This window comes from Rhinatrema bivittatum, chromosome 1 (assembly GCF_901001135.1).
Source record: "Rhinatrema bivittatum chromosome 1, aRhiBiv1.1, whole genome shotgun sequence".
In the NCBI taxonomy this organism is placed as follows: domain Eukaryota; kingdom Metazoa; phylum Chordata; class Amphibia; order Gymnophiona; family Rhinatrematidae; genus Rhinatrema; species Rhinatrema bivittatum.
In genome coordinates, this window is record NC_042615.1 from 160,703,137 (window position 1) to 160,730,141 (window position 27,005).

The 27,005-nt window shown below is 42.6% G+C and overlaps 1 protein-coding gene across 1 annotated transcript in view; it reads left to right on the top strand.

Moving 5' to 3' along the window:
* Positions 1 to 7,860: 7,860 nt before the first annotated feature.
* UGDH (UDP-glucose 6-dehydrogenase) overlaps positions 7,861 to 27,005 on the top strand; it is an 86,079-nt gene continuing 66,934 nt past the window's right edge. Inside the window, exon 1 of the mRNA XM_029589276.1 lies at positions 7,861 to 8,411. The gene's annotated coding sequence lies outside the window, so the exon portion shown is untranslated. The remainder of the gene's footprint in view (positions 8,412 to 27,005) is intronic.

Genomic DNA, 27,005 nt, shown 5'->3' on the forward strand with positions numbered 1-27,005 from the left:
GCAAGCTACACCCCGATTTTTGTGAATGCAAATCCTTCTTTTTTTTTTCCACATTTCCTCTTACGTTGAAGCTTAGAGCAATGTTGGAGTCGCATTAACCGTGTGTATGTATATTGAATAAGGGTATTATCTCCAGGTAGTAGTCTTCAATCCCGCGAGCCACCCCCTCTTCATTCATGTCCTCTAGACTTGATGGATCCACAGTGTTTATCCCACGCCCCTTTGAAGTCCTTCACAGTTCTGGTCTTCACCACTTCCTCCGGAAGGGCATTCCAGGCATCCACCACCCTCTCCGTGAAGAAATACTTCCTGACATTGGTTCTGAGTCTTCCTCCCTGGAGCTTCAGCTCGTGACCCCTGGTTCTGCTGATTTTATTTTGATGGAAAAGGTTTGTCGTTGTCTTTGATTCGTTAAAACCTTTCAAATATCTGATAGTTTGAATCATATCACCCCTGCTCCTCCTTTCTTCCAGGGTGTACATATTTAGATTCTTCAATCTCTCCTCATAAGTCATTTGATGATGACCCTCCACCTTTCGGGTCGCCCTTCTCTGTACCGCTTCCATCTTGTCTCTTTGTAGATACGGTCTCCAGAACTGAACACAGTACTCCAGGTGAGGCCTCACCAAGGACCTGTACAAGGGGATAATCACTTCCCTTTTCTTACTCGATATTCCTCTCTCTATGCAGCCCAGCATTCTTCTGGCTTTTGCTATCGCCTTGTCACATTGTTTCTCCGACTTCAGATCATTAGACACTATCACCCCAAGGTCTCTCTCCTGCTCCATGCACATCAGCCTCCCCCCCTCCCCCCATCCCATTGAATACAGTTCATTCGGATTTCCACTCCCCATATGCATGACTTTGCACTTCTTGGCATTGAATCTCCGCTGCCATATCTTCGACCACTCTTCCAGCTTCCTTAAATCCCGTCTCATTCTCTCCACTCCTTCCGGCGTGTCCACTCTGTTGCAGATCTTAGTGTCGTCCGCAAATAGATAAACCTTACCTTCTATCCCGTCCGCAATGTCGCTCACAAAGATATTGAACAGGACCGGTCCCAACACCGATCCTTGCGGTACACCGCTTAAAACCGCTCTCTCTTCAGAGAGAGTTCCATTTACCATCACACACTGTCTTCTGTCCGTCAACCAGTTTGCAATCCAGGCCACCACCTCGGCACTCACTCCTAAGCTTCTCATTTTATTCACCAGTCTCCTGTGCGGAACCGTATCAAAAGCTTTGCTGAAATCCAAGTAGATGACATCGTGCGCTCTTCCTTGATCCAATTCCTTGGTTACCCAGTCAAAAAAGTCAATCAGATTTGTCTGACAGGATCTTCCCCTGGTGAATCCATGCTGCCTCTGGTCCAGCAATTCTCTGGACTATAGATAGTTCACTATTCTCTCTTTCAACGGTGACTCCATTACTTTTCCCACCACCGAAGTGAGGCTAACTGGTCTGTAGTTACCAGCCTCTTCTCTGTTCCCACTCTTGTGAAGCGGGACCACCACCGCTCTTCTCCAATCATTCAGCACCACTCCCGTTTCTAGGGATCTATTGAACAGGTCACACAGTGGACCCGCCAGCACATCTCTGAGCTCCCTCAGTATCCTGGGATGAACCTCATCAGGTCCCATGGCTTTGTCCACTTTCAGATTCTTCAGCTCTTCCCATACATTTTCTACAGTAAATGGAATTTCATCTACTCCACTCCCCTCCAGTTTCTTGTTAAGTAGAGATGGTCCTTCTCCAGGGTCTTCTTTAGTGAACACAGAACTGAAATATTCGTTTAATATTTCTGCCATTTCTTCGTCACTCTCCACACATTGATCCTTTCTACCTTTCAATTTCACTATACCACTTTGAACTTTTCTCTTTTCGCTGATGCATCTGAAAAATGTTTTGTCACCATTCTTGACTTTTTGCCATCTTGATTAATTTCTTAGTCTCCCTCAGTTCAATCAAATATTCTTCTTTGTGGTCCTCCCTTTGGGATGTTTTATATTTCTTGAATGCTGTTCTTTTGGCCTTTATTTTGTCAGCCACCTCCTTTGAGAACCAGATAGGTTTCATTTTTCTTTTGCTTTTCTTTACTTTTCTAACATATAGAGTAGTTGCCTTGGTAATTGCTCCTTTTAGATTGGTCCACTGCTGATCCACATCTCTTTCATTCTCCCAGCCTTTTAGTTCTTCCTCCAGGTACTTCCCCATTTCCTCAAAGCCTGTGTTTTTGAACAGCAAAATTTGGGTCTTTGTGTTTCTTTTCCGTATCCTTTTTGTGATATTAAACCATACCGTTTGATGATCACTGGTGCTGAGGTGGGCGCCCACCTGGAAATCAGAGACATTATCTCCATTAGTGAGCACTAAGTCGCGTATAGCTCCTTCTCTCGTGGGTTCCATTACCATTTGTTTGAACAAAGCTACTTGCAGGGCATCCACTATCTCTCTACTATTTTTAGATTCTGCAGATGGGATTTTCCAGTCTACATCTGGCATATTAAAGTCTCCAACGATCACCACCTCTCCCTTCTTTCCTATCTTCTGGATGTCTTCAACCAGATCTCTGTCCAACTCTTCCTTTTGGTTTGGAGGCCTGTAAACCACTCCAATATAAATGGACGCCCCGTCATCTTTTTTTAGGTTGGCCCATAGTGCTTCATCATTGCCCCATCTTCCTTGCAGCTCAGATGCTTGGATATTGTTTCTCTTCCCAAACCCCCGTGTTCTCATCTACAAAAAAAGTTCTAAATGAACCATTCTATTTTTATCATTTGTAATAAAACATATATAGAAGAACGAGGCTAGTTTCATATTATTGGTGCATGCCTCCACGGCCTTGCATCCTTCTTGTACTGTAATCATCAACTTGCCTCCTTCCTCCTTTTGTGCTTTTTATTTATTTTATAAATTATTTTAATGTGATATAATACAAAAATTTTTTTTTAAAAAACAATTATAATCTCCACTGTGCATGAAAAAGGATAATCTAATTTATATTTTTCTATCGAATACTTCAATTACGCTATCCCCTTGCTTGTGGAAGATTATATCTTAATCTCCGTTTATATGCGCCTTACACCTTTCCTTTAAATTCCCCAAAAGGGTTTTGTGAACGCCATGATCTTATATCTTAAGACTACCAATGTCCAAATAAAAACTATAAGAGACTTATCTCCCGACACAGCTGCGTTTCGTTCTTTCTTCGTCAGGGGAGTGTGTCCATTCCTGTTGTCTGTTCCTTGGTTAATCCAAAATTTATAGCTTGTTTATTATTTGTTCCGGCTGTCCGTCTCTCTCTCTGGCGTATAAGCTCCGAGTGGCGGCGTTTTTTTAGCGCTTCAACTGTGCTTTAAAAGCTAGTCAGCAGATCACACCTCGACCAATGGGGTTGGATACGTGTAACGTGTTGCGTCATCCTCGCAAACGTTTACTGATTGGTGGACTCAAAGTAAAAACACCGCTTATCCCAAGTAAACATATATAAGGGCCCCTTCCTTTTTAGATTAAACTCGCCCATTCTACTTCTTCGTTTAATCCTTGTGGTGCCACGGTATTCAACCGAAAGATCCATTGTTGTTCAATGTAGTTCTCTTTCGTTCTCCCGTTCTCTTCTATATATGTTTTATTACAAATGATAAAAATAGAATGGTTCATTTAGAACTTTTTTTGTAGATGAGAACACGGGGGTTTGGGAAGAGAAACAATATCCAAGCATCTGAGCTGCAAGGAAGATGGGGCAATGATGAAGCACTATGGATCTTTCGGTTGAATACCGTGGCACCACAAGGATTAAACGAAGAAGTAGAATGGGCGAGTTTAATCTAAAAAGGAAGGGGCCCTTATATATGTTTACTTGGGATAAGCGGTGTTTTTACTTTGAGTCCACCAATCAGTAAACGTTTGCGAGGATGACGCAACACGTTACACGTATCCAACCCCATTGGTCGAGGTGTGATCTGCTGACTAGCTTTTAAAGCACAGTTGAAGCGCTAAAAAAACGCCGCCACTCGGAGCTTATACGCCAGAGAGAGAGACGGACAGCCGGAACAAATAATAAACAAGCTATAAATTTTGGATTAACCAAGGAACAGACAACAGGAATGGACACACTCCCCTGACGAAGAAAGAACGAAACGCAGCTGTGTCGGGAGATAAGTCTCTTATAGTTTTTATTTGGACATTGGTAGTCTTAAGATATAAGATCATGGCGTTCACAAAACCCTTTTGGGGAATTTAAAGGAAAGGTGTAAGGCGCATATAAACGGAGATTAAGATATAATCTTCCACAAGCAAGGGGATAGCGTAATTGAAGTATTCGATAGAAAAATATAAATTAGATTATCCTTTTTCATGCACAGTGGAGATTATAATTGTTTTTTAAAAAAAAAATTTTGTATTATATCACATTAAAATAATTTATAAAATAAATAAAAAGCACAAAAGGAGGAAGGAGGCAAGTTGATGATTACAGTACAAGAAGGATGCAAGGCCGTGGAGGCATGCACCAATAATATGAAACTAGCCTCGTTCTTCTATATATGTTTTATTACAAATGATAAAAATAGAATGGTTCATTTAGAACTTTTTTTGTAGATGAGAACACGGGGGTTTGGGAAGACATACATAGATATTTCTCATCACAAGCGGAGAAGGATACGAATTATTAGTGGATATTGTTTCTGACATAAAGAGCCACACCTCCCCCTTTTCTATCCACTCTGTCCTTCCTTAACAAGTTATAGCCAGGTATTGCCGTATCCCAATCATGAGATTCTGTGAACCATGTCTCTGTGATAGCAACAACGTCCAAGTCCGCCTCCACCATTAGGGCTTGCAGATCTGGGATTTTATTTCCCAAACTATGAGCATTTGTGGTCATAGCTTTCCAGGTTTTCTCGTTAAGGTTACTGCTTTTCCTTGACTCCTTTTGAGACTTTAGTTGAGATTTGCTATTCACTTCACTCTTTCCCTTTGCAGTTGTGCCACTGATTACAGAGTCATCCATCTCAATGTGCTTTTTCTTTTGGTTATGGATTTTGAATTTCTGCTTGCATTGGGTTTTTTTTTCTCTTTTCTGGTAACATTTCAATGTTTTTCTCAAGAACTTCTTCAGTGTTTAATATAGAGAAGGCTTTTTGTTCTTGTTGCACTTGATACAGTGTGTGTCTCCTCATCACAGGTCTAATTCTACCAGAGCCCACTGTAATCCTGGTTTTTAATAAGTTCCTTAATGTCCTGTTTGAGTGGGGGGGTATACTTGTGGGCTGCCCATCTGTCAAGAATGGGTGACTGTGGGTCACATGTGTTATCCTACCTGAGCCTACTGTATCTCTCTTTCTTGACTCCTGGTTTTTCTGTGGCACTGGGGAATTATTTTCTGAGTACTGTAATGTGGGTGAAATTCTCTTTATTGAAGCTAATTGAGCTTTAACTTCAGCCAACTCCTTTTTCAAGGAAGACAGTTGTTCACAAATGGGGCAAGCTCTAAGTTTCCAGATGCTTTCCCTCAGAACTAAGGCTCCACAATAGTTACATTGGATAGTCCTCATTTTGGTAAATTATTTGATTGTTAACACCTAAGGAAATACCAATGTACTAATTTATCTTGATGCTAATTTTAAGTTCGGCAGTCTACATAAGAAAAACAAACCTAGGGGTGGGTGGGTGTCAAACAGTTTAAACCTAGGTCAATCTGGTTAGAGCAGGACACTTCCTGGAACTTTACTAGTCCTTTAGCTATTAAATGATCCCACAGCACTTATGTGCCAATATTAAACAGATTATTAAAGACAGCTATACAATAAGAGAGATGCAGGTTTACTGAATCTTAAAGCAAACAATTAGCAAGGAACCAAACAAAATAATATACAATAACCAGACCTAGAGAAAGGTATAATGTAAGCACAGAGCAGTATTTATACACAGAGAGCCCAGATATAATGAAACACAGAGCACTAGTAGAGAAGGGATAATGATAAACACAGAGCAATTTTTTTACACAGAGAGCACAGAGATTATGAAACACAGAGCACTAGTAGAGAGGGGATAATGGAAAGCACAGAGCAGTATTTATACACAGAAAGCTTCTACAATATAATAATTTCAATTTTTAGCACTCAGTGGCTTATCTGCTCTGGAAACAGTTGATTCTTCTCCTGGGCTGTGCCACAAGCAGTCTGTATTGTTCCAGCCGGCTCACAAGTTAGCTGCCCCCAACCTCTGAGTTTGCCACACCCAGTCTGGTTATACCTGGACAACTTCTGGAACCTACTAGTCTTTTAGCTATTAAATAATGTATTAATATGTATTTATTTATTTATAATAATATAATGTAATAATGTAACAATAAATAATGTACAAGCGTTAAACGGAACCGAAATGACACCACCTTCTGTGATGAACTCAGAGTTACTTAAGTGGTAGGAGGAGGATTAGGATCTAGTGTGCGAGGGGGAGGGGACTTTCTTATGGTAGATTAGCAAAAAAAAATTACAACAGGTGAAGAAGAACTAGTAGGTTAACAAGAGGATTACAACAGGAGATTAAGAGACTGCTGGTTCTCTAATAAGATGACCAGCTTTCGCTAGGGATGGGGGTACGGGTCACGAGAAGGGAAGGTTAGGGTTGAAGATTACACCGGACGGTGATAAAGCATCTGGTGAATGTGAGCTAGTGAGTGGGAGAGCCTGCCAGAAGGAGATAGGCCCTAACCAGAGTCGATACAAGTGTCCTGTCATGGGTGTGAGAACGATCATCCATTAGGGAAAAGCTTGTCTGAATAGCCAGGTTTTAAGCTTTTTTTTGAAGGTCAGCACTGATGGCTTTTAGATTCAGTTTAGTGAATGGAATGTCATCTTTGAGAATGTGAAACTCATGATAGCTTTTATTTTACACAATACTGGAGGAAGTGTATTTCTGTTTCTCTGGTATTGGATGCCATGCAGATTCTGGCTTCTTGGGGTTTCCAGTTCAGTTTTTGAATGAAGTTTCATAGCGCCAGGATCCCCACACTGGTTCCAATTCAGCTAGAAACCCATAGGAGCAGGAAGAAACTGCTAGATCAAAATAAAAACTAAAGCCCCCTACATTTAACAGAGTAGCCCGGCTTGTGATGCTGTTTGTTGTGCACTTTGATACTTGGCCATCGGTGCTGAATGGCGTGGCTACAGCTCTGTACCCATCCACCAGCCCTTTTATTCTGTATGGCTTGTCCCAGCTGGTGGCTGAAACCAAGCCAGGCGTTATAATTTTGGACATTTGATTGTGTTTAATTGTGGGATATGAGCTGGGTTTAGCAGTGCCTGATGGTGGGCACCCTTCTCACCACAGGCTCCAGATAGCAGTGGAGATGCCAGCAGCCTTGCTGGTTCCACAGGAGGCGATTGTTACAGAAGATGGCATTGCTATTTGCAAAAGTTAGTGACTGGGGGTACTGTTTAGATTATAGCAAAAATGACAGTTCAGTGGCACCTTGTAGATTAACCAATTTATTAAAGCGTGGTTATTCTATAAGGTGCCACTCCAATCGTGTCATTTTTGCTACACCAGACTAACACGGCTATCCCTCTGAAGATGTTTTGATTTTAAATTTTAGTCAGTCCAAATGCTGGTCACCTAATTAATATTCTTTCTTGGAAAGGAGTAAGGGAGATTTCTGTATAAGAAAGCGGTATCCCGCTCCCTCGCTTTATTATACTCCTAGTAACCGTAAGAGAATATAAAAGTAAGCCACAGAAAGCGCCCGACTAGCTCTGACGCGGCGCTGCTCCCTAGCCTTTCCGCCTGTCTGGAATTTATTTCCGCACAGGCTTTCGGCCAAAAAATTGCGTCAGGAACCTGAAGGGAGCAAAACGTTTTGTATTTCAGCCTTGCCCATGGAGGGGCACTTTGTAACGGTCCTTCGTTTAACGAGCTGAGCAAACGCAACTCGGATGTGAGGGCGAGGCCTTGACCCGCTCTCCACACCAGGGGGCTTCCCTCCCGCCTGCTCAGCCGCTGGATGTTGCTGCCGGTTCCGGGATGTATGCGGTCTGCATTGGTCGCCCTCCCCTAACTCTGTGTCAGCGGGCGGAGCTGCAATAGCAGCAGCAGGAGGAGGAGGAGGAGGTGGCGGCGGCGGGCCCAGACTCTCCCTCGCGTTCCCTCTCGGGGTGGAGCCCGGCATCCGGCGCACTGTATCGGGGAGTGAATCCCGCCCTAGGCGGGGACGGCGCCGGCCTTTAAATGAGAGGCCCCGGGGTTGCAGCGTGCAAGAAGAAGAAGAAGCAGCAGCAGTCGGAGCTGCCGCCGGCAAAGTTCAGCTGAGGAGGAGGAAGAGGGACAGTTACAGCGGCCTCCGCAGCCTCGTGCTCTCTCCCACCGCTGGGGCTAACGACTCGTGCGCCGGGACCAAGAAGCGCGCGGAGGTGAGTCTAGGTGCAGGGGGCGAGCGCGCGGGGGTCTGTTCAGGCCGCTTCTGCCGCCTTGGAGTTCCGTCCTGTGCGTGCGCCGGCGTGAGTGATGCTCGGAGCCTGCCTTATTCCGGGCTCTCAGCCTCCGGAGCCTGAGCGGAGATGAAGTTCTGGGATTCTTTTTAATTATTATTTACTGTCAACTTCTATTTCGGAGAGTTCTTTATACTAGAGAAAATGAAAATCCTCACTGAATTATCTCTGGCCTTTATAATTTAACTTTACTTCCAGGGAAACCTTACTGCACCTCGGTCTAGGAGTTTCCAGCCCTAAGAGTAAAGGGGATAAACCAGCGCGGGATGGGAGTGAAGACAGCTCATTGGATGGGATTTGCATATGAGAGCGCTAACCTTGTTCACGCATACAGTCCGATTTTATATCTTGCGCTGAGCCTATCGCACAGGCTAACAAGCTCTTGGACGCTCTAGCTAACACCCGATGCAATAAGGGGATTAGCGTGCCCAAAACCTGCATCCAAACCAGCGCCTACCTAATAGCGCTCATTACATGCAAATGCATGTAGATTAGGCTGTTAGCTCCCCCCAGGCAAAAAAAAAAATCACTGCACGTTTTTAACATGGAAAACAATGCTAGCCTGAGGGCTGGCCTTAAGTCTTTAAGGGGCCGTTGCAATAAATGTGCGTAGAAAGCAGGCGCTGACTGTTCAGTGACCCCAAGGGGTATACCATGCAATATTTAAATTAGGGTGTCACATTAGTAAGGAGGCGCTAGGGTTGCTTGCGTGACCCTAGCACCTTCTTGCTAATGCAAACCCGATCGGTGGTGCAATGGCAGATTCCGGAGGAAGACCGGCCCGGGGATTCGCCGCCCAGGACGCATCACGTGGTCTGCCCAGTGTGGCTCAGACACAGCCATGCACGGCAGACCACATGACTGGAGCGACTGGCCCACTGGGGATGCCCGATCCCTCGATAGGCCAATCCACCCCTGTCCACCAGTTAAGAAAACCAATGTTGAGTTTATCTGTGTCTGTTTTCCTAAATGCCGCACAGCCAGAGGGGGTTCAGGAAACAGATGCTTGTCATTCCTGCCAGTGTTTTGTGTTTTTTTTTTATTTTGTTTTTCCTTATACTTAATTTTGCAATATCTGTATAAGGGGTAATAATAGCGCGTGTAAAATGCGTGGTCAAACTGGGGCTAAACGGTGCGCTCGGCCTGTATGGATGTCAAAATACTAGCCCCCCCCCCCCCCCACTTAGTCAGGGACTCCACCCACATCAAGTACTGCAACCATACTGGAGGATCAACCAAAATACAAACACACAAGTAAACAATCTCAAATACCTCAAATTCCTAGAAAGCACAGCTGCCAGAACAACCAACTACATAAAATCAATCACTAGTTGATTACACTGGCTCCTGGTTGGAAAGAGGATACAGTTAAAAAAGAAACAAAAACAAAACAAACCAAAAAAACCTCTTTGCTTCTCTTTAAAATGCATGATCTGACCCTTTAGTAAGCTTTTTCCCAACTCCTGTTCTCCTGCACTCCAACAAAATGGACCTTCTATTGTCCCCTTCTCTGGCTTCTGCCATAAGAACATGCCATGCTGGGTCAGACCAAGGGTCCATCAAGCCCAGCATCCTGTTTCCAACAGTGGCCAATCCAGGCCATAAGAACCTGGCAAGTACCCAAAAACTAAGTCTATTAGAACTTGTACAAAACTCTGTGCATTGAGCTGCCCTGCCACTACCCCATGACTTGAGACCTGTAACCTTGCCCTAGGAAGAAAGTTAAAGCTTAGCTAGTCAGGCCAGCTCTCCTCTAGATTCCACATCAGACGCCACACAGACTTCCCTTTATCACCAGCTACTTAAGCCTGATCACTTATTTTCATATCCCCTATTGTTTCAATCCTTTCATTTCATTCAGTCTTATCTGTTGCCACTCTTCATGTTTGCTGCCTCTGCAGCTGTAAAATGTGCTACTATTGTAACTGCAATTTAATGTTAATCCTACTGTAATTCACCTTGAGACTAACTTGGAAAAAGTGGAATATCTGCTGTTTATAAATAAATAATGCATATATGTGTTATGCTGGAAGCATAGATATTTCCAACGTATTATTTTAAAATTACAACATTTTTGCCTTAGGTGAACTGCATGTATTGATAATATAAGGAAGACGACATGCTGGGATTCTTCTTTTCCCCCTAAAGTGATGGTGGTTTACACTGATTTAATTAGCATAAGTGGAAAAAGGTTGACAGACTGTTAATCTCTTCCCCCTGCCCCTCACTATCAGACTGCTGATAGTTTAATAGTGGATCAGATTTACAGCCTTTGTCTTCCAGTTTATTTCAGTCCTGATAGGAAAAGAAATACTTCTGCATTTTGTATATTATTGCTTTTGTTTGAAAAATGTTTTGTAATTGCTGTTGAAAACTTCTTTTTAGATAAAACTTGTCTATGTATTGCGGATCTTGTTCGGGTTTTATGCAAGATGTTTTCAGTGCACATTGAGCTGCATGCTCGTTCACTACTTTGCATGCTTGTGCCAGGAAAGAGGAAAGCCGTATATAAAAGACCTTAAATTAATACAAACAGTGTATTTACATAGTATTCTTTTTTTTTTTTTTTTTTCTTTACAGGCCACACAAAAGATACATAAACTTTTGGAGCAGAGTGCTCCCTTAACCAATTACATGTTCTAATCCTGTCTTAACCTGCCCATCTTTTACAGTATTGTGTTAAATTTTAAAAGAAAGAAGTGTTGAATATGGATATTTTACAGAATTAAAAATATATGAGATTTAAAGAACCACAAAACTTAGAACTCCCTTGGGTAAAGGTAATCTTTGACATTTAAAGCAAAACAAGATAGAGACAGAGAAATGATGGGGTTGGCCCTCAACCAGGGGTTTAATATATACTACAAATAAACCATCTCTAAGAGGCTTACAGAGCAAACATGCATTAATTAAGGTCAAACAAGGCATTGCCAAATAATATCTTCAGCCTGAAAAGTTACTTTTTAATTAAAAAGACTAAAGGGTCAATGTCATAAGGTATGGTCCACAGATTCCACAGTTTAACCAGTAGTTGTGTGAACATAGAGGCCGATGCAATCAGCTGAACACAGTTTTACCCACACTTAAAACGTACATTGGGCCTAATTTTTAAAAGCATTTACAGGAATAAAACTGGGTTTTACGAGAGTAAATGCATTTTACTCAAGTAAGTGGGCTTTTGAAAATTGCTACATGTGCGCCATTGAATTGTCCATAGGATTTACCCACAAAGTACACTTTATGCGTGTAAATGGCTTTTGAAAATTGCTACAATAGTATGTTACATTCACATCCTTTGAAAAGTCACCTGATTTTGTGCTGGTAAACATTACTCCGATGCAGGAAGGAGTTTTACCTGCATAATATGTGCATTTAAAAATGTGCACTCAGCTGAGCGCCCTCATATGGAAATTCCGCATTAAGCATTCCCTCCCAATGCAGAGAGATGCACTGGCTGAGTGCATATTTTCTTAGGGGCCAATACAATACAGTGTGCTCAGCCGAGTGCACTGTATAACCTGCAGTTGGACGCGGGTTGTTTAAGCGCTAAATAATCCTCTTATGCAATAAGGGGATTAGTGCCTCTTCAACACGCGACCAACGTGGAGTGAATCTAATAGCGCTCATCACAAGCAAATGCATGTGAATGAGGCTATTAGGTATTCGCTCCCAATGCCAAAAAAAAATAAACAAATTTGCATCTAGGGTGCATATTTAGCGATCAGAAATTAACACCTGCCCGGAGTTGGCATTAATAGCTGAACACTGCTAAAACTAGTACAGAAAAGCAGAAAAAACTGCTTTTCTGTACTGCCTCCTACTTTATATCGTTGAGATATTAAGTAGGAGGAAAAATTAAAGTAAACAAGTTTAAAAAAAAAAAAAAGCGCCAACATTTGGGTGCAGGAAACGGATGCTCAATTGAGAAGCATCCGTTTCCTGAACCCCTGGTTGTGCAGCGTGTAGGAAAACAGATGCCGACAAACTGCATCGGTTCTCCTAACCGGCGGACGGCCGATGCGGATCGGGCTCTCGTTAGCAAGGAGGCGTGCGTCAAGCAACTCTAGCACCTCCTTACTAATGCAACCCCCTAATTTAAATATTGCATGCTGCCCCCAGCAGGGGCGCCTGGAGGCGCATTAAGAAAGTGGACGCTGTCTGTGCAGTGCACGCTTTCTGCGCATAATTATTACATCAGCCCCTTTATGCTAGAAACTTTACTCCTGGTTAGAAGTGGAGTAAAGTTTCTATCTCTGGAACCACTGCCACGAGAACAAGCTACAGTGCATTTATTTTTTAAGCCTAATTGTGGCCAGATAGTCGGATAAATTAGGAGTAAGACAAAAAGATATGCCCCTGTACCTTCTGTCCTGTTCACACCCCCCCCCCCCCCCCCCCCCCCCCGGAGTTAAAATGTGCATTCAGCACAGGCTGACTGCACATTTTAACTCCCAGTGCATTAGTATAGCATTAGCTTAATGCAACAGGAGTTTAACACAGGCATTTTTTTTTTTTTTTAACTGTGCTGACAACCAGCACACAGGTGCTTAATGCACAGGTTATTGCATTGGCCTGATTATTTTGTATGCAAAATATATGCCTGAAGCAGCACAGTTTTGTGCACAAAATATGGAGCCTATGTGATAAAGTGCGCCCAGTCTAGTGTACAGATTAATGAGCGGTTGGATGCGCGTTCATAACCCCTGATGAAATATGGGGATCCGCGCGTCCAAACTCGGGCGTATCTAATAGTGCTCATAACATGTAAGTTCCATATAGATAAGGCTATTAGCTATTACCCCACGGTTCAATAAATTACTGCTCACCCAATGCACCCTTGTTATCATGGCAAATTTAACACTAGCTCTGGAGCTGGCGTTAAGCCTTGCTGTGCAGGAAGGGCTCATTAAAAAAAAATAAAATCCTGCTTTCTGTGGTACCTCCTACTTATTTTTGCAACGATACTAAGTCTGAGGAATCACAGAAAGCTGTAGCATGACAAAAATGAAAAGGGGGAAAATATTCTTGGCATGTTTACATGTTCCAGGCTATATGTATTGTGCTGGTAGCAGGATAAAATGGCCAATTGTATCGAGCGTCCGTTTTCCTAACCCGCACACAGCCACGTGCCACGTTAGGGGACGCACAATTTTCCCTAGCGGATTCTTTTTAGCACGGCACCTCATTTACCTACTGCATCGGGGGCTGAAGAGAGGTGAATATGCATGCATTAAACAACGGGCACTCAGTTTGGATGCACTTTTTTTAGGTGCAGTTTATTGCATTGGCCCCTAGCAGGCTGTTGCTATATCGATTTGCGAAAAACAGGCGTTCATGATCGAGCACTCGCTCTCCTAATGTGCCCCAGCCACCTCTCCTGGGCGCACGATGCGTTAATCAAATGAGGGATCGCGCTAAAAAGGACACGCTAGGGATAAATTGTGCGTCCATGGCATTGAGCGTCCAGGAGAAGTGGCTGTGTGCTGGTTAGGAACATAGACGCTCAATTAATGAGCATCCATTTTCCTAACCTGCTCCCAGCCACAGGTTGGGAAAACAGACGCTTAATTAATGGGCATTCGTTTCCCTAACCTGACGGCTGGCCAAAAATTGTTTTTCATGCTGCTTCCTGTGGTTCCTCCTACTTAGTACCCAAATGATACTAAGTAGGAAGAACCACAGAAAAGAAGTATTGTGGGGTTTTTTGTGGCTTTGGAGGGGGGGGAGTTGGACAGCTTGGAGCACTTAGGGGCTGATGTGCACTGTATAACCAGCAGTCAGACGCGGGTTGAATAGGCGCTAATGAATCCCCTAATGCAATAAGGGGATTAGCGCGTATTCAATTCGTGTCCAAGGCAGAGTGAGTCTAATAGCGCTAATCACATGCAAATGCATGTGATTGAGGCTATTAGCATTCACTCCAGATGCAAAAAAAAAAAAAAATGTGCGTCTAGGACGCACATCTAGCGCTCAGCAATTAACGCCTGCTCCAGGCACACAGCCACTTCTCCTGGGCGCTCAATGCCATGGACTCATTAGGGACGTACAATTGAAACTGCTTTTGTGTACTACCTCCTACTTAATATCGTTGTGATATTAAGTTGGAGGTCCCAAAAATTAAAAAAAAAAAAAAAGCTGTCCGCCAGCTCGCGGGTTAAAAAAACGGATGCTCAGTTTTGCCGGCAACCGTTTTCTGAACACATGGCTGTCAGCGGGTTTTAAAACAGACGGTAAAATTAAGCGTCAGTTGTCGGACCCACTGACAGCCACTGCTTCAGCTAATAAGGAGGCGCTAGGGACGCACTGGTGTCCCTAGCGCCTCCTTACTAGCGCGGGCCCTAATTTAAATAGAGAATCGAGCGCCCAGGAGAGGTGCCTGGGTAGGCGTTGGGAGAGCGGGCACTCTACATGGAGCGCCGGCTCTCCTGCGGGTTTGTTTTTTTTAATCGGCCTGTTAGTATGTAAGACTTAAGAACCAGTGTACTGGAAAAATTGGTAAAGTATCATTATGCTTTCTGAACATGGTCTCACATTGGTTTCCCTGTTCCCAACTAGTTTCTTACCAAAATTGGGGGGGGGGGGGGGGGGGGGGGGGGGCTTTCAGTTCAGTACAGTTGGACTTGGGAACAGGGGCCCTCAAACTTAATCTGCAACTTTCTGGGGTTTTTTTTTTTAACCTTATGTTATATTCTCTCCCAAATTGCTTAGCCCAGTGATTGTAGTTGTAATCCTTGGTCAGGGGGCTACACATCTGGGTTCCTTCCAGAATCCTGTAGTCATGGACCTGTAAGTCTGTCCAGTAGGTGTCAGCATTGCACAATGATTGGGACTTCCTCCCTAGGGGTTGTGAGTGCAGCTTTGCTGCAGCATCCTTTGCTCTGACAGCCCCAGGGCATAGAAGACCTGATGTGGGATCAAAGTGGAGACTGTCAACTCATTGGTCTGCAGCACTACTACTGAGCCACTGGGCTGGTCCTTGAATTTTTTATTTTCCTGACACCAGGGACATTCTCCATTATGCTTACCTGTGTGTTAGCAAGCTGGTTGCCTGATATGTAAGTCTCTTAATTATGGCTATTGTCTGGGTGCAGATATTGCAGAAATTGTTAACTTCTGCATAGTCCCTTTTTTTTTTCTTTGTGCATTTTCATGATATTTTTGCATTAATATTGACACGAATAAAAGTAGTTCAAAACCAATTTTTTTTTTTTTTTGCCAAAATGAGTTCACTAGTATTAGACACTGTTTTAGGCAGGTCTGCTATAGACATTCATACCCAGCAGGCAAAGCAGTTATGAGCATCTTAACAAGGTACAAAAAATCCCTTTGCTTTCTATGGATTAACTGAGTGCTTAGGTTATTTTTTTTCTCTTGAAGGTCTGAACAAAAGTAAATGAAGGGAACGCATGATTTACGATTTAGAATGGCTTATTTGTGTACATTACCTGATTAGTACCCATCAGCTTAAAAGTGGAGAGGTTAATACTGCTTTTCTTTGGATAACAATTTTAAATAATACGAAGCAGTCTTTTTTTTTTTTTTTTTTTTCACCACCAGCAAAACTTGGATAGCCCTTAACCTAACCTCAGTAGATCCTATTTATGTTACCATTAAATACTTTAATTGGCTGTAATAACATGGTGTTAAATATCCTAGAAAAATAATTGCTTTTGCATATTGATTTTTCATGGTTCAGCAGCACATGGTTTATTTTTGCCTCAGAATATACTCTCGGACTATTGCAGAGAGCTGTAAGCCTTGATATCGGAGGACTGTGAAAGTCTTGTGTAACACAGGGGCGGTTCTAAAATGAGGCAGGGTGAGGCAGCTGCTTCAGGCGGCAAGATTTTGAGGTGGCAAAATTACCCTCTGAAACCTTCCTGTTACAGCTGCCTCACCTTTCATTCAGGAAAACCTGCAGTGCTGTCTGCATGGAGCAATAACATGCGGGCGGGGTTTCCACTCCCCGCCAGCAAAAGGATGATTCAGCGGCCAAAGAAGAGTCACTGCGGTGCTGCCAGTGTTTCCCCCGCAGTTGGCAGGAAAGGGCCTGCAGTGTTGCCAGAGAAAAGGTCCAAAAAGTGTGTGTGCAAGAGACTTGTCCTGTGAGAGTGAGTGCCTGTGTGTGAGAGACTTTGTGTGTGCATGTATAAGAGAGTGGCGGGGGTGTGTGTGTCTGTATGCATATATGAGGGGGGGTGGGGTGTGTAACAGGTTAAAGTTTGTGCACCCTCCTCCAATTTATGACCATCTCAGGAGGACTGGAAATCTAAAGTTCCCAGGTATGGGGAGTGGGAGGGTTTTTTTTTGGGGGTTTTTTTTATTTAATTTTTTTAAATCCTTGTTTTAAATTATTGGGTGTGATGTATCCGCTGTTTTGAAATATTTTATTAAGTGTTTGGTAAAATTGTAAACATTTTTATACATGTTTTTAATTGGCTGAATTTTTCAGCTGATTTGACATTCTTTTTATCGGTATGTTTAATGTTTTATTTTTCTTGATTGTGTTTGCATTGCTTACAGAGTTTGGCTTCTTGTAATTTCTAGTTAAGTTTTTATCTGCACATTTCAGTTTATATTTTATGATCTCTTTATTCTGTATTTGAGAGTCTTTTTGTGTGTTCTGCTTGTGTGACTGAGGCTTTAGGTATTCTGCAAGCATTTAGTTTCTGTGTAGGGATTTACAACAACCTGGCTTTAGGAGGTATATTGGTGTATAGGGCCTGATGTAATATTTGTAGAATGACTTTTTCATAGGTTGAGTGCTGACAATTATGATATGGAAGGCTTACTATACTGGGATTGTAGTTCATAAGAAATTGCCATGCTGGGTCAGACCAAGGGTCCATCAAGCCCAGCATCCTGTTTCCAACAGAGGCCAAACCAGGCCACAAGAACCTGGCAATTATCCAAACACTAAGAAGATCCCATGCTACTGATGCAATTAATAGCAGTGGCTATTCCCTAAGTAAACTTGATTAATAGCCATTAATGGACTTCTCCTCCAAGAACTTATCCAAACCTTTTTTGAACCCAGCTACACTAACTGCACTAACCACATCCTCTGGCAACAAATTCCAGAGCTTTATTGTGCGTTGAGTAAAAAAGAATTTTCTCCGATTAGGAATGCCCCCTAGTCCTTCTATTATTCGAAAGTGTAAATAACTGATTCACATCTACTCGTTCAAGACCTCTTTCATATCCCCCCTCAGTCGTCTCTTCTCCAAGCTGAACAGCCCTAACCTCTTCAGCCTTTCCTCATAGGGGAGCTGTTCCATCCCCTTTATCATTTTGGTTGCCCTTCTCTGTACCTTCTCCATTGCAACTATATCTTTTTTGAGATGTGGCGACCAGAATTGTACACGGTATTCAAGGTGTGGTCTCACCATGGAGCGATATAGAGGCATTATGACATTTTCTGTTTTATTAACCATTCCCTTCCTAATAATTCCTAACATTCTGTTTGCTTTTTTGACTGCTGCCGCACACTGAGCCGACGATTTCAAAGTATTAACCACTATGATGCCTAGATCTTTTTCCTGGGTGGTAGCTCCTAATATGGAACCTAACATTGTGTAACTACAGCAAGGGTTATTTTTCCCTATATACAACACCTTGCACTTGTCCACTTTAAATTTCATCTGCCATTTGGATGCCCAATCTTCAAATCTTGCAAGGTCCTCCTGTAATGTATCACAATCTGCTTGTGATTTAACTACTCTGAATAATTTTGTCCGCAAATTTGATAACCTCACTCGTATTCCTTTCCAGATCATTTATATTATATATTGAAAAGCACCGTTCCAAGTACAGATCCCTGAGGCACTCCACTGTTTACCCTTTTCCACTGAGAAAATTGACCATTTAATCCTACACTCTGTTTCGTCTTTTAACCAGTTTGCAATCCACGAAAGGACATCACCTCCTATCCCATGACTTTTTTTTTTTTAGTTTTTCGTAGAAGCCTCTCATGAGGGACTTTTCTGAAAATCCAAGTACACTACATCTACTGGTTCACCTTTATCCACATGTTTATTAACTTCTTCAAAAAAGTGAAGCAGATTTGTGAGGTAAGACTTGCTGTGGGTAAAGCCATGTTGACTTTTCCACTAAACCATGTCTTTCTATATGTTTTGTGATTTTGATGTTTAGGACACTTTCCAATATTTTTCCCGGCACTGAAGTCGGGCTAACCGGTCTGTAGTTTCCCGGATCACCCCTGGAGCCCTTTTTAAATATTGGGGTTACATTAGCTATCCTCCAGTCTTCAGGTACAAATGATGATTTTGATGATAGGTTACAAATTTTTACTAATAGGTCTGAAATTTAATTTTTGAGTTCCTTCAGAACCCTGGGGTGTATACCATCCAGTCCAGGTGATTTACTACTCTTCAGTTTGTCAAGTAGGCCTACCACATCTTCTAGGTCTACCGTGATTTGGTTCAGTCCATCTGAATCATTACCCATGAAAACCTTCTCCATTACTGGTACCTCCCCAACATCCTCTTCAGTAAACACCGAAGCAAAGAAATAATTTAATCTTTCCGCGATGGCCTTATCTTCTCTAAGTGCCCCTTTAACCCCTCGATCATCTAATGGTCCAACTGACTCCCTCACAGGCTTTCTGCTTTGGATATATTTTTAAAATTTTTACTGTGAGTTTTTGCCTCTACGGCCAACTTATTTTCAAATTCTCTCTTAGCCTGTCTTATCAATGCCTTACATTTAACGTGCCAACGCTTATGCATTATCCTACTTTCTTCTGTTGGATCCTTCTTCCAATTTTTGAATGAAGATCTTTTGGCTAAAATAGCTTCTTTCATCTCCCCTTTTAACCATGCTGGTAATCGTTTTGCTGCCTTTCCACCTTTTTTTTTAATGTGTGGAATACATCTGGGCTGTGCTTCTAGGATTGTTAAAAAAAAAAAAAATACCATGACCACGCCTCTTGCACAGTTTCCCTTTGTAGCTGCTCCTTTCAGTTTTTTTTCTAACAATTTTTCTCATTTTATCAAAGTTTCCCTTTTGAAAGTTTAGTACGAGAGCTGTGGATTTGCTTACTGTCCCCCTTCCAGTCATTAAATCAAATTTGATCATATTGCCAAGCGGCCCCAACATCGTTACCTCTCTCACCAAATCCTGTGCTCCACTGAAAATTAGATCTAAAATTGCTCCCTCTCTTGTCTGTTCCTGAACCAATTGCTCCATAAAAATTTAATTTATTCCATCCAGGAACTTTATATCTCTAGCAAGTACCAATGATACATTTACCCAGTCAATATTGGGGTAATTGAAGTCTCCCGTTATTACCGTACTACCAATTTGGTTAGCTTCTCTAATTTCTTTTAGCATTTCACTGTCCGTTTCACCATCTTGACCAGGTGGACGGTAATATACTCCTATCACTATAGTGTTCCCCGACACATAAGGGATTTCTACCCATAAAGATTCAACTATGCATTTAGTCTCATGCAGGATGTTTATCCTGTTGGACTCTATGCCATCCTGGACATAAAGCACCACACCACCTCCCGGGTGCTGCTCTGTCATTGTGATATAATTTATACCCCGTTATAGCCCTGTCCCATTGGTTATCCTCCTTCCACCATGTCTCTGAGATGCCAATTAAGTCTATGTCATCATTCACTGCTATACATTCTAATTCTCCCATCTTACTTAGACTTCTGGCATTAGCATACAAACATTTCAAAGTTTGTTTTTTGTTTGTATTTTTAATTGATAGGGATGTTAGAATTTTTTAGCTCAGGTGAGTTTTTAGTTACAGGCACTTGGACTACTTTTCTTATTATTGGAACCTCACTGTTGGGATGCCCTAATTCTAATGCATCATTAGTATCCTTTGAAGATACCTCTCTCCGAACCATGCGCTGCTGAGCGACTGTTGGCTTTCCCCTTTGTTCTAGTTTAAAAGCTGCTCTATCTCATTTTTAAAGGTTAGCGCCAGCAGTCTGGTTCCACCCTGGTTAAGGTGGAGCCCATCCCTTCGGAAGAGGTTCCCCAGTTCCTAACAAAACTGAATCCCTCTTTCTTGCACCATCATCTCATCCACACATTGAGACTCCGGAGCTCTGCTTGCCTCTGGTGACCTGCGCGTGGAACAGGGAGCATTTCAGGGAATACTACCCTGGAGGTTCTGGATTTAAGCTTTCTACCTAAGAACCTAAATTTGGCTTCCAGAACCTCCCTCCCACATTTTCCTATGTTGTTGGTGCCCACATGTACCACGACAACTGGCTCCTCCCCAGCACTGACTGAAATTCTATCTAGGTGACGCGTGAGGTCTGCCACCTTTGCACCAGGTAGGCATGTTAACCAGGCGATCCTCACGCCCACCTGCCACCCAGCTGTCTAAATTCCTAATAATTGAATCACCAACTGATGGCCGCCCTAACCCTTCCTTCCTGGGCAGTAGGCCTTGGGGAGATATCCTCGGTGCAAAAGGACAATGCATCACCTGGAGAGCAGGTCCTTGCTACATGATCCTTTCCTGCTGCACCAGTTTGATGCTCTCCAATCATGAGACCTTCTTCCTCCAAGGCAGCACCAGGGCTGCCAGTCTGAAGTTGGGACTTGGCTACTATGTCCCTGAAGGTCTCATCTATATACTTCTCTGTCTGCCTCAGCTCCTCCAGGTCTGCCACTCTAGCCTCCAGAGATCGGACTCATTCTCTGAGAGCCAGGAGCTCTTTGCGTCGCATGCAGATGTACAATTTCTCGCCGGCAGGTAAAAAAATCATACATATGACACTCTATGCAGAAGACTTAACAGCAGCCTTCAACACCGTAGACCACTTCCTGTTATGCCATCAGCTGAGAGAAATTGGAATAGTCGGAACTGTTACCAAATGGTTCTCATCCTTCCTAACAAACAGATCATTGCAAATAAAACTGGACAATCACATATCTGACACCTTCCCAATTAATGCAGGTGTCCCCCCAGGGTTCAGCACTATCAGCTCCCCTATTCAATATTTATATGCTGTCATGCATATTACTAGCGGAACTAAGAATCAAATTTTTCCTTTATGCAGATGACATACAATTCTACATCCTATTCGACAAATCATATGAAAAAACTACCTCCACAATGTCAACATACATGAAGGCAATACAACAAAGACAAACTCAGCTGAAATTAACACTAAACACAGCCCCCCTCCCCTGAAATTGTATGGTTGAGGAGCAATTCCACAATAATCAAACTGCCCGTCCTAGACCTAGGAAACTTTAACATTACTCCTTCATATCAGGTATGAGACCCTGGAATACAGATTGATGAAAATTGTTGGTTTTTTTTTTTTAATTATTTCTTCATTAGTCTTAAATCATATCATCCAAGTATCGTTCTTGGTTACAAAAAAAGGAATTCTTTAGTCACAAATATAATTAAAAAAACCCCAAAAACCAACAAATGCTTACTTAAGTATAATAACACACATGATACAGTTCAGACCACAAAATGGGAGAGCCCTAAGTTCGTAAGACAAAGGACTTCTAAAAATGCCTACAACATGGAGCACACACTTAATGCAAATAAGAGACCGCATGTTTTCCATAGCAGGCCCCAAGCTATGGAACTGTCTCCCAGAGTCGTTACATCTGACAACAGAGTTTCAAACAGGAACTGAAAACATGGCTCTTTAGAAAAGCTTATAATCTAACATAAAGGCCAATAAACTGACTTTACACTCAGATCTTTAAACAATTTTAGTAAATTGAGTAAAAAGAATTGAATGATATTAAGTGCAAAAGTCTACAGCATGAGCATGGCACATAGGATAATGAAATAGCACATTAACTCACATTTTGATGAATTATCTGTTGACCTAGAATTAGTATTTATAATTGTAAGAAACAATCTAGTTATGTGTATTATCTAATGTATGAATATGACCTAGACTATCTTTTAACTGTTTGTATTAAACCAGAACATGAATGCTGACCTAAAATGGGAATATTGACCCAGAAACTGAAAGATAACGTTGCAAATTGTTGTGATCTTATTTTGGAATAACGGTATATAAAACATTATTGAAAGTTTCTTTTAGTGTATGCCTATATAATATGAGTATATGTTGTGATGTTTTTTACTTCAGAAGATTGTGCTTTGCATATGGAAAAAGACATTCTATCTGCCTTTTTAGGATGGGGAAGTTTAATACATTTTAAAATGGAAAAGAATACATAAGTTTTTTAATTATCTGGGGAGGGGAGTGATGGGGGAAATGAGAGGCTGTAAGGTTTGTCAAGGCAGGGCATCTAATACCCTTGTATCATCCCTAAGAGGGAGTGTGCCACACACACACTCCCATCATTCACCAACCTCTCGCACCCCCAGGGGGCAGATCCTGGAGAAGGGTGGGAGGCAGGCAATAGGGAATGGAGGAGTCCTATTTCTAAATCCACTGCTCAGCCCCATTAAACATTTTCTCCGGCACTCCCTAGTGCAGATGCCAAAAACTGAGAACAAAAAAAATAACCCGCCCAAAACTGAGTGGTCAGAACCGTGGGCTGCAAACAAGGGAAGCCAGGGTTCAAATGCTGTTGCCATTCCTTGTGACCTTGGGCAAGTCACTTCACCCTCCATTGCCTTCCCCCTGCACTGTCCTTTCTGTTGATTCACCTGCACCGGGCCGTGTGTGTGTGTGGGGGGGGGGGGGCTGCCATTTTATCCTTTTCCCTGAGGCAGCAGATTGCCTTGAGCCGCCCCTGGTGTAAGATGTCTGGAGAAAAGAGTGCTTTCTTGATGGGTTGTTTACCTTACTGCGGAGTAAATAGAATTCCAGTGGGTTTTGTATAGAGGACCAAAAAGTAGTTCCTAGCTTGGCAGTGAATTAGAATTTTATGTGGTTTGTTCTTAAATTTGCTCCCCTCCATGGACTGTTCTGTTGTATAGTGGGCGTTACAATGTAGTGCTTTTTAGTTAATGAAAGGTCTCTGCTCTGGCAAGCCATGGGTTGTAACGGATTCCCATTGGTAGCATGTGCCAAAAGGCTTCATTTTGGCTTAAGACTAAATGTAAATATGGGTACTCTAAAGGAGAATGAGGGGAGATTTGATGGACGTTCAGCTATGAGGGGATATTAGTAGGCACACAAAGCTAGCATTTTTCAGTTGAAAGAAATTTCTAGAGTGAAGTCAACAATAGGCTCCAAGAGGAAGACACCAGATTAACATCGGCAAACTTATTTCTTCTCAGGAAGGCTGGTGGATATGTAGAATAGCTTCCCAGTGGAGGTGCTGGAAGCAAAAATAGTAACAGTTCAAGAAAGCATGTGATAAGCACAATTGATCCTTAGTTATGAGAGTAAAACCTGAGGTTTGTTAATGTGGTAGTTCAGGAATGGGCATTCAAGATGAGCCTTGTGGCTCTTATCTATCACTTTCTGTATTAAATAGTTTGAGAAGTAGTTAGGGTCTTTTTTTCCCCAAATGTCACTAGTTCTAAGTTGTGGGGTGTTTTTTTTTATATACAGTTAAAATCTTGCCTTCCCTCCTCTGCCGCCGGACAGATTTGTTTCTTGCATGCTCTCACAAGCTGTCTGTTCAGGGTTTAAAAACGTGTACTGTACAGCAAGCAATAAAGTGGACAGCACTGTGTAACAGTCATGGAGGGAACGCTTTCTGCAGTACTGTGGTTGATGTTTACTGAATGACTCTTGTTTCTGGATGGAAGTTTTAAAACACTTATTTCTGCACAAGCCTCAAACAGTGCCCTTTTTGTCCTAAATAAAATCCATAGTAATATGGTAGATATTGGCAGATTAGGACTATTTGACTCACCGACCTAATTGGTCCTGTTGCCCCTACCTACACTGCTGTAACTAAGGATGTCAGTTATATAAACCTGACCATCTCCATTGTCGTAACTGTGGCCATCACCTTTCTTACCTCCATCCACTGTACTAGGAATATCTTGTGGCTATCGGCTGCACAAACTTGATTGCCTGTAGGTTATTGCTTCTTGTCATCTTGTTCTTGGCTGTGAGGTGTTTCCAAAAAACACTTGACATCTTCCCCCACCCCTCCACTCCTGATTGCTAGGGATGTGCATTTGTTTGAAACAAAAATTAGAAATGTCAAGAACGTTTTGTAAAGTTTACAAAAGGGAAAGGCCCCTAGACAGACCCAAGGCTTCCCTGAGTTGCCAGCTCACCTCAGGTCCACCGACTAGGCTGATCCGGGCCTAGTTTTGCCCCGTTGTGTGCACAGAGCCAAGGTTCTGATTGTTTGTTTGTCTTAAGATAAATCAAAGGGATAACCTGAACCACAATGCCATGCAACAGGGCAAAACCAGGATTGGATCGGTATGCTCAATCGACTTGGGGTAAATTGGCAACCCTACCCATTGCTTTGGCTTAGGTCCTGGCTGGTTCCTGTCGCCAAGGCCCAGAATGAAGGTTGGGTCTCATCTCCAAAGCCTTGGCTTAGGCCCAGGCCCCAGCATCGAGGCCCGAACTGAAGGCCAGGTCCCTTTGCCTGGGCCTTGGTGATTGGGCTAGGGAGGTTTCTGGCCCTAACAATTTTTGGGGAGTGGGTTAGATTGGGCACAGGAGGCCCTGTTTTTTTGTTAAATTTTGCTTATTTTGAGCTCTATATTGAAAACACCACTTAGCTGGCTAAGTGGCACTGCTGAATATCCGGTTACGGTCAGTGGGATCCATTTAGCTGATTTATGTGGCTTAGTTGGCTGAGAATGGGGAGCATTCGAGTTGGGCGGATAAATTATCCGGCCATCTTGATATTCAGAGCTGGCTGACTGATTTATCTGGCCAACGGGCTATCCTAAAGTTAGCTGGTTATACATAACTGGCTACCATTTTACATAGCCCGGTATATTCAGTGGTGTGACCTGTGCTGCTGGATATACAGCAGTAGTTAGCCTGTTAAGTATAACTAGCTAACTAGCAGAGCCACGCGGAAGGTGAATATAGACCTCTTAATTTTTGCAAAAGACAAAAACAAAATAAACATTAACCAGGAGAGGGCTGAGATTCATGGTTGGGTGGATCTTGCCTCCTTTTGAGGGAGCCTTTACATAAATACCTCCATGCTTTGTTAACCAGCTGTTGTCTTCCTTTCTTGATCCCTTTTTATCTTCCAGGTGATCATTTTAGGTTGCCAAAGCCAGTCCAGTATCCAAGTCTCTCCTCCCCCAGCTTCTTTAGCTATCATTCTCCCACCTGTTCTTATACTACTACGCTCTGGGTCTTGAGCAGTGGGAGTCAGTTTTGTGATCATGAATGATAGTCACAAGTTAGTAAGGGGGACCCCAGAGTCTGATGGCTGGCCATTATGCAGTGATATGCTGTGGCATTACTTTGTGAACACCAGAAGTGGAGTGGAGGAGTAGCCTAGTGATTAGAGCAGCGGGCTATTACCCAGGGAAACCAGGGTTCAAATCCCACCATCGCTCCTTGTGACTTTGGGCAAGTCACTTTACCCTGTGTTGGCCTCAGGTACAAAATTAGATTGTAAACCCTGTGGAGACTGGGGAAATATCCTATAGTACCTGAATGTAATCCGCTTTGAAGTACCCTTTGAAGTGCTGAAAAGCAGGATATAAAAAGCTAAATTAAATAAAGTGATATCTGTGCTTTTGTAATTCCTGTGGCTTCTGGGTTTCCTTCTGTTTAGTTTTCTAAAGGGGGATCACTTTCAACCTTCATTAGTCGATGCTTTGAGGCTTTTTATTTCCTGTTCATACAATATAAATTGTCCAGAATTTTTTTTTTAAACATTTTTCTACAGAAGTCTCTCTGCTTTGATGCAGGGCAGAGGAGAGCTTGAGGTCATTGGGTGCCATGTTTACATTCCCTGTCGGCAGGAGAGAACTTTTCCCTTTCCTTGCAGGTCTCTGAAGGGGTAGGTGGAGGAGAAATGTGGGGCCTTGGAGCCTCTTGATCCAGGGGCAGAGTATAGGGTCACCATTTCTGCCTGGATGTCTTTTTAGGGGGGAGGGAATGGTGTGGGGATCAGCCTTCTTGACGTGGGGGAGGGGTGGGATAGAAACTCTTTTTTTTTTTTGTTTTGTTTTGTTTTGTTTTGTTTGGTAAGGGTCCTTCATTGCACACTTGGGAGGGGATGAATACCAGAAGGGGTAACACTTTCACATTTAATTTCAGCTTTAATGCCAGATTCCCAAATGATGTAACACTTTTTTTGCAAGCTGGGCATTAAAACCCAAGTTTGCTATCAAACAGTTGGATAAAAAGATAGTTAGTGCCTTTTTGTAGAGGTTTTAGAATCTCCCTATTAAGTCGACAAATGTGCTTTCCTTTCCATTTTGGTTTTAAAATAAGAGTTCTGAAAGCTGAAAATATCTGAAAAATTGGCCATCACATGCCACTTATTTTATGTTTGAAAAACACTATTTGCTAACCAGTGGATGATTTTTCTGCCAGGTCACTGACCTGGAAACGTTTTGACCTTACTTCCTTTACTCACTGGGGAAAAGTTGAAGATAGGGCCAGCTGCAGTCTCAAACCTAGTATG